At 44.8% G+C, this 8,723-nt stretch overlaps 1 protein-coding gene across 1 annotated transcript in view; it reads left to right on the top strand.

Moving 5' to 3' along the window:
- The first annotated feature begins 66 nt into the window (after nucleotides 1-66).
- ELF1 (E74 like ETS transcription factor 1) overlaps nucleotides 67-8,723 on the top strand; it is a 92,490-nt gene continuing 83,833 nt past the window's right edge. Inside the window, exon 1 of the mRNA XM_080355896.1 lies at nucleotides 67-125. The gene's annotated coding sequence lies outside the window, so the exon portion shown is untranslated. The remainder of the gene's footprint in view (nucleotides 126-8,723) is intronic.

Genomic DNA, 8,723 nt, shown 5'->3' with positions numbered 1-8,723 from the left:
AATCCGCGCTCTCCTCCCCCGCCCTTCCCCACCTCCTGCCTTCGCCCGCTCCTCCTCCTCTGCCCCCGGGAGAGGCGAGCGCCCTGCAGGGAGCCGCTCGGACAAGTGGCCGCCGCCGCCGCCGGGTGAGTGCCGCCCGCCGCAGGGTGCGGCGAGCCCCGCGCTGGGGCGGACGGGGAGGCTCCGCGCCTTCCCTGCGGGGAGCGAGCCGCGCCGAGCTGCCGGTTCGAGCCCGGGCGCCCGCAGCACCCTGTGCCCGGCTGTTCCTGCCCCGCCGCGGCGGTGGGAGACGCGAGGTGTGGCGGGGGGGAGAGCGGGGGTGCGAAGGGGCTGGGGCGGCGGCGGCGGGCCCGGGGCGGGCGGGTGGCGGTGGTGGCCGGACGCCCCTGCCAACTTTCTGAGGAGTTCGGGCAGCGCGTGTGCCGCGGTGCCGCCGCTTCCCCCCCCACCTCCTACCGCCGCCCCGCCCGCGCTGCCGCTCCCGCCGTCCCGGGGCAGCGGCGGCTTCGCGCGGCCGGGCCGGGAGCGCCAGCGCGGGGCGGTTGGCGGCCGCGCGCCCTTGCGCGGGGAGGCCGCGGCGTGTGCTCCTGAGGCGGCGGGGGAGGGGACCCGGAGTGAGGGGACGGGGCACGGGCACCCCCGACACGTGTTGCCGCCCGGGGGCGTTCGTCCCACCCCCGCCTCCGGGTGGCCGCGGCTGGTGAAGCAGCAGGAGCCTCCTCTCAGCTGCTTCCCCCCACAAATAAGTCACCCCGGGTTTGTATCCACCCCCCGCCAAGCGCTGTGCGACGTATTTCCCGACGGTGCCGCGAAAAAAAGAAAGGAAAAAAAGGAAAAAATAATGTTAATTCACCGGCTAGAGCTGGCAACCTTTTGCTGTAGTTGTGTGCAAGGGTGGAGGAGAAGCCTGCGGAGTGAGTCATGGGTTTAAGAGGCCCTCTGGTTGTTTATGGCAAAAACAGGGGGTGGCTTATTCAACATGTGGGAAATAAGTGTAATAGGAGTTGCTTAAATTCACAGTAGAAAGATAAACCAGAGGTACCCGTACGTATCGCACATCCCCTGCCCCAGCTTGCTTTAAAAAGGAGGGGGGAAGTAATGTTGCTTTTTCCTGGAGGAGGATTTGTGGTCAGACTGTCATAACTAACTGCAGCAGTTATGCGTTTGTCAGCATTTCCATTAGAACTGTAGTTTTTTCTGTAGTTTACAACTTGGTTATAAAAATATGTGCTGGATTGAAACTTGGTCGACGGCCTCTTCTCCAGAGACATCTTTTAAGTTAATTTTGAAATTATTCTGCTTAGATGTTAAGTGGAAATCCGTGGAAAATACTAGCTTTTTTTGTTTCTCTGAGCTCGAAAACTTAGCTGCTTATGCACATGGACGCATTTACAGCTGTTAGTCCAAAAAAACTTCCCTCCCCCCAGTTCATTATATTAGGGAAGAGTTCAAAGGCGTGGCCTCTGCAGGCATCGATCTTTGCGCATTAATTAGTGCAGCAGAGACTTTCTGGAGACCCTTGCAAGGTCCCTGCTGCCTCGCATCAGGGTACCCACCTTCAGAAGTGACGTGGGGCACTGCATGTCCACACAGCTCGGACCACCAAGCGCCAGGGCTGCTTGAACGCTGCGGGCCAGAAGCCGGTGGTAAAATGAAGGCTGAATGTGTTAATTTTTCTCCGTGGGACTTTTTTTTTTTTTGTAACCACGTCTATTCAGTTGCTGCTGCTGCTGAGACGGGGAACAAGCTCAGTATTTAAGAGGCTTCGTTCATATACCTCTGTAAATGCACGGATCTGCGTCCTGTGAAGCGTGCCTGCCACCCAGTGGATGCAGCTGATCTTTATATACTCTATATTCTATACATTGACTACTTCTCTGCCCAGCCCTGCCTTGCCGGTATGTTGGCAAAGCGCTCAGGAGTTGTAAAAATGCCGGGCTCATCTGGCAGCACTGGGCCTGTGTGTGATGGTGCCGTCCCTGGGACGGGATCTGCAGCCGTCATTCACGGCCAGCTCAGGTCATGGACCATCACCCAAGTTCATCCACCAATGGTGTAGCGGTGAGGTGATGTGAACAAGGCAGATGGTTATACCCAGAGGGAGAGGCAGTTTCGTGCCTCAGGCAGCTGGAGAGTTGGATTTTGCAGCCCCTGCCTTTCCAGTAGGTTTTCCATGTAAACAGAAAAGTTTTCACACGTGGGCTGTTGTTTTTTCTGGGTGCCTGGCCTGAGTCCCTGGGATCTGCTTTGCAGTTATGCTGAACTTGTCCACCTGGAACAAAAGTCAGTGGCTGTTTGCTCTCAATGTACAGAACATGTTTTGTAGGTCAAAGCCTCTTAGAAATACAAGTTTTGAGTGTTAGAATTGCTCGCTCAATGTTTGTAGATTTTTTTGGTAATCTTTTCCTATCTTAGTTTTCCACCTTTAAATATACGTGGATAACAGTATCCTTTATCATACAGATTACTGTAGTAATGAGAATCATAAAAAAAAAAAAGATAAAAGGAAGAATTTTCTCTGTGGTTTGAAAATGTGTTGTGATGCTCTAGAGAAAAAGGGCAGAAAGAGGAATTTGTATGTTAATTATAGTAAAGCTACTATGGGGGAAAAAATGTGACCAGGTCAGTCACAATTAGAGATTGGCCTTCATGGATATATAGTTTTAATTACTACTGGCCACATAGTTGTAATAATTCCTAAATTCTGCAGCATTGATCATGGTTTTAACACTGCTATTTTTGCGTAAATTCCTAGGTTTTCATTCCCTTAGGAAAAGGGCAGAAAAGCAGATAGGTAGTGTCCTCATGTTGCCATCCTTCATCAGCTGTTTCCTAAAGTAATGCCTGGGACTCTGCTGTTTGATCTCTCTGTTGAGGATAACCCATGGTGGTAGGTCATGGCTGTGGTCTCTGTTGCTGTGAAGATCTGTAGGATGGGGCAGGGAAAGGGCAAGAAGGAGCAGGACTCTTGCTCATGTCCCAAGAAGCTGGTGCCATTGTATGATCAGCAGTGGGAAATGAGAAGAATGTGGACATGGCCTAGCAAACACCTACTGAAAATGCGCAAAGTGCAGTATGTCTTCAGATGTTTGACCGAATGTGGGTGGATTTTTCATGGGGGCTGCAAAAGGGACACCTCCAATATAACCGCTCCAGTCCTCATGTCAGATTTCAAATCTGTCACCAAGAGCTGGAAGGGTGCTACAGCCTTCCATGTTTGCCAGAGATTTACATAAATATTAAAAGACAGCGTTTTCCTTGGTCTTCTTCTAAGACCAGTTGAACTATTTTGGCTGAGTTCTTCTAATCACATTCTACCTCTTTCTGCACCCCTCCCTCAGAGGCAACCTCTACAACACATGGAACAAAGTTTAGCCTGAGGCAGACTTTCTACTTGGAAAATTTCAACCCAAGCAGTCAAAGCCTGGCCAAGTTACAAGCAGCTGGAAGCAGCATCTTGCATTGGAAGTGTTCAGCAACTGCCTAATAGGCGGTGCTACAAGCTGCATCAACACTGTGTATATGTTTATGTACAGGCAAATACGCTGCTGAGTTATACAATTAATTAATAGGTTACCCAGTTGCCCAACTGACACCCAGTTACTTGTGATTTTTTTTAAATAGAGAATGTAGCCTAGAACTCTTTGGTTAATTGCATGAATGCTTTTCCTTACGTTATTAATTGTTGTTTTCCTGGCTGAAAAATGGAAAACCTTTAAAATGGAACCTTTGAAATAAATGACAAGCCAGAGCTTACTCGATCTGGATCTTTCAGAATGACTTAACCAATTTTTAAAGACCGATTTACAGTAGAACTAGAGCAAATTGCTTCACAGGGTTTTGAAGTGTAAAAAACCACGTCTCCCAAATTCCTGAGCTATTCATGAACTGTTCTGTTGTAGCAGACTCACCCTATATTGTGTCCCTGATGTATCAGTTGACTCTGCAGTGAAATGTTAGCTTAAAACAATTGTGCCATGGAGTCACTGTGGAATAAATGCCACAAACTTTGGCAAAGTTGCTCCATAAATCTTTCTTAGTTTAGAGAGGAGCTTAGGCATGCCTTTCGTCTATGGAAATGCAGCTGTTTCTTGTGGGGTCCCCCAGAGTCTGGATCTTGGTGTAAAGCTGCTTGATATCATTATATTCACAGTTTTTGTGATTATATCTTATCATTACCAATAGATTACATATGGATTTGTGCGTGTGTGGAATCGGTCACTAGTACTGCGTACTCCACTTTTTAAAATGGTTAGCACCCATCAGAAGGCATTTTTCATGCAGACAGACACAAAGGAACCAGGAATGCGGTTACACCAGCAGGATAGGAGACTGTCTTCAAACTGGTAATCTGAAAGAAGGGTTAAGAATTTGTGTGGAGAATCATCTCAACAGGGGTTTTCATTGTAACGCCGTGACTGAAGTGTGGTCTTTGGCTGTATAGCAATATAAATATTGCACAGAAATAGGAAAATACGTGGCATTAGCAAGATCACGGGAATTCTGTGTCTGGTTTTGCTACTCACGTGTGAGGGAGGATGTGAAATATTAGTAAGAGTGCAGTGACAAAAGTGATCCAGGTTTGGAAACCAAGCTTCACAAGTCAGGTGTGCAGAGTTTTTTCAGCTCAGGGGAGACCGAGAGGGAAATGATTCCTGTATATATCGTTCGTACGTGTGAGGAAAATACATGAACATACTGAGACATTCAGTGGGAGCTGAAGTTAGGGATGTTGTATCTTGGAATAGTAGGTAGCAATGAGGGCAATAAAGCATTCTGATGGATTTGCTGTTATTGGGAGTGTTTAAAGTGAGATGAGGTTTCCTTCTCAAAGATGTGCTTTGACTTGGTTTTGTCATTTCCATTCAGTGTAGAAGGAGGAGGGACTGTGCTCTATTCACTTACATTCTTCCTTGGATTGAGAAAACAAGATTATTTGTAGCGCTTTCCGTGTATTGTAGCACATGTTGCTACTTGGACAAGATTATAACAAAATGTCATGCATCAAAACTTGGCCGGTGTTGTCTTGGATCAGGAAGACCATTTTTTTCTTGGTGCCTAATTTAACTTCTGGGATTGTGATTAATTATTGTATACACTTTTTCCTCCGGAGCATCAAGATCTGGTGGCAGCTGGAGATAGGATATTGGGTACTCACCATCCTCACTTCTCTGTGTCAGTACAGAATCCCCTCATATTCCCAGGCTGGTGTGCCTTTGCTCAGGATACTGACAGCTATAGTCCGGGATAAAGAAATTTCCCCTGCCATTACACAGGCAAGGAGGTTGCTCACTGTTGAGAAGTCAGCTGCTGAGGGTTCATGGTACCTGCAGTCTCGCTCTCCCCTTGGCCCCCTGTCTGTCCAGACACCAGAAACAGGGACCTGAGCACACATGCATGTGGCTTGACAGTCACTAAACCAACAGAAGTTATGGCAGTTAAATACTTTTGTGACCTGAAACACAACTGACTGCTCAACTTAAGGTGAAGTATTACCTGCAGAGCTCCTTTTGGGGCAGCTTTCACCATAAAGCTGAAGGTTTCATTTGGCCTGGGAATCGCACTTGAGCCTAGATAGTTTTCAGATGATGTTTTTTATAATTCCATAGTTTGTTCTTTTTAATATAACAGGCACATTTTTTTTCCCCCTGGCATCTGAGCTAGAATAAATACACTTCAAGTGATAAAGTATTTCTTTCTGTAGAAAATGTATCTTATTGCACCTACTCTAGCATACATGGTGCACAAAAGAATGCCAAGGACTGATGTTCAGTATTTCACACAGTGGTTTTGATTTGAGTTTTTTTAATTTACACTTTAAAATATCCTATGAAAGTTTTAAGGTAACAAATTGCACATTCTATGCAAGATGACATTAGTACAAGTTTTCCTATTGAGAAAAACTGAAACTCGAAGAGCCTAAGTTCTTGTAAATCAGTGTCTCTGGACTTCTCGAAAACATGCATATATTTATTTCCGCTTGCTTGGAAATACTTAAGCACTAAAGTACTCCTCTCAAACATGATTTCTAAAAACACTTTCCTCTGGTGCCTCTTTGGGATGTGCATGTTTGAGAAAATAATGACAGTACAGCCTTCTAGGGTCTGATCCATACACTTATCACTTCTTTCACTGGAGTTAATGATAATGCACTATTGATCTCTAGGAGATACAGGATCCAACTCATTAATAAAGTACAAATCAGATTGGATGTTTTCAGTTTTTCAGAGCTGTGGTTAGGTTCTTTAGTAAATTTATTCCCAGAAAATGGCAAAATCAAAGAATCAACTGTAAGTTTTGAATCCTGTTTTAATGTTTTAGTAGTTAGATAAAACTCTGTTTGATATGGAGATGATAAAGAGAATCACCACATGATGTGTGTTTTGAAAGTGCAGTCACGGGTTGTAGCTTGCCACCTTGTGACATCTTACTGTGTTCGTAATGTTTAGTGAGTTTTACTCCCTTGCTGTATGTGAAATGAAACAGTGCTTTAGGCTGAGATTAAAATGTAAAGAATTGTTAGGAGACCTATGTCCATCTCAGGGGCATATCAAATTTGAACATAATACTACTAAATAGTTGAGCTATATAACTGATTGACTGTAAACCTAACAGCACAAATTGTGTTTGTGTAGGATAATTATGCACCCAGACAACCAAATTAACAACGGCTAGAAATAGTAGTAGGACTGTGTTCTTTGCCAGGTTTGGTTTCCCCCTTCACCAGAGCCAAATATAACTATAACTAGGATAGTCAAGAGTTAGATGTTTTTAGTGAATGTATTATTCTGTACCTGCTGTGTGTGTGCAAATTTCCCATATAGTCCCTAACCCAGCACATCTATGGCCACTGAAGACAGAATTTTGTCTGCTCCCTAGAATTAGTTTACTTTCCTTCTTTCATTTATTTGTGTATACAGAAATATCCTTTTTCTTGTTAAAACCTACTATTTCAGATTCACACGTATACTCTAGGCAGTGCCAATATTCTGTTGTTTGTTTGTTTTTTTTCCTCCATGAATAGAAGTGGCGCTAAGTAGTTACAGTATCTGAAGTACCTGGTTATACAGGCATCAGTGAAATCTGATGAGATGTTTCCACTTGCTTGGCCTTGTTCTGCGACGCGTTTATGTGTCGTATATTCAGGCAGGAAACCGAGCACGCTCCAAGTCCTGGCAGAAGGTCCCTCCCGTGGTATCTGCTGCTGCAGCTTCTGTTTCAACATCTGCTGCTGCTTGGAGAGACGTTGCCACTGTGTAATTTCCAGCAGCTTGCACATTAGGTGTGAATCGGATGCTTTTGGGATGCGCTCAGGCTCTCTGGGGTGGACATGAGCTGGTGGCTGAGAAGTGGAACTGCTGATGGGCAAGTTGTAGGATTTTGCAACTTGCTGCAGACCTTCAGAGACCTTTCTCGGGCAAGGAGGGTTTGAACAGCATCCTGGCACCTGTTTTCAGCTCTTTAATTTTGTTTGGAGGGGCAGTTCAATGAGAAATTGCAAGGCCTCTCAATGTTGGTCAAGAGAATGACAGCAGGTGGGTTTGTTCTGAAAGAGCCCTCTTTGTCACTAGTTTAAAAAATCGAAGAGGTGAGGAGGTTATGCTACCCTGTGGCATAGAATTTGCTGGTTTTTTTGTGATAAATGACAGGGGAAGTGGTATTGTGGGTGTAAGTACAGCAAGACTAGTCAGAAAACGGATGGTGACAGTACTTACCGTTTATATAATGCTGTAGGAACAGACTGATCTTACATGTGATAATAATGTGTTACCTGAGAACAATACATCTCTAGGAAAAGAGTCCATAGTCCAACTGCATAGTCCAGTGCAGTTACAGAAACCTCAGTATTTTGGAGGAGATCAACTGATTTAAACATCAAAAATGTGCAAACAGAGTAACTAAGTACAGATAATTAATTAATTAATGCATTAAAATATGTTTCCCCTTGAGCCCAAGAAAGACTTGTGCCAGCATTTTCCTTTTGTGTTTCCCTCTGGGAGAGGGGAATTACACCCCCATGTAATTGTGTGCAGAGAGTAGGTCACCCAGCACCTGCTTACCTCCACTGAAGTAGTGCTGAGCTTTTTATTTATGTGTTTGGGTATCTATGTGCTCTATGCAGCTGTCTTTCGCTGGATGTTTTTTCAAGTGAAACTTTCATCTTGAGACATCCAAACCAGACCTTTAGGGTTTTTTTTAGGTTTTCCTAGTTGAACAAGTTTTATGTGTTAACAGGTTTAGTCTTTAGGGTTTGTAAAATATTTTTCTAAGGCTTTTTCAAATTCAGTTTTCAAATGTTAATATTACAGTGTAGTAAAACTTTTCAGCCATTGCAGGTGTAATATTTGAATGAACTGGCCTCTGACAGTAAATGTACTGCAGCCAAGATAGTGAGAACCAGAAATATGCTTTTATATTATTGGCAAATGACCATTTGTGGAAATTTTCCAGGATACATCTATAGATGTTAAATAGTTTTAATATCCTTGTGTTCAAATTTACTGGTATACTTTTATGATTATTACACTCTTTGGGGAGGGGAGGAGGTGACTGTGTCATTATGTACCTCATCTGAGGTTAGTTATTGCAAATACATTACCTAAAGTCTGATCTAGCTACTTGGCTTTGCCGGTTTGTAGTTTCTGGGGCGGTCTGAAATACAGGTCAGGCAGATGAATGCTCACAGAACATATTCGGGATGTTGGTTAAGAGGCCTCCATATG

The sequence above is a fragment of the Nesoenas mayeri genome, assembly GCF_963082525.1.
Source record: "Nesoenas mayeri genome assembly, chromosome: 1".
Classification (NCBI taxonomy): domain Eukaryota; kingdom Metazoa; phylum Chordata; class Aves; order Columbiformes; family Columbidae; genus Nesoenas; species Nesoenas mayeri.
The sequence above is the reverse complement of the archived record's forward strand: the minus strand, read 5'-3'. Positions and strand labels throughout refer to the sequence as shown.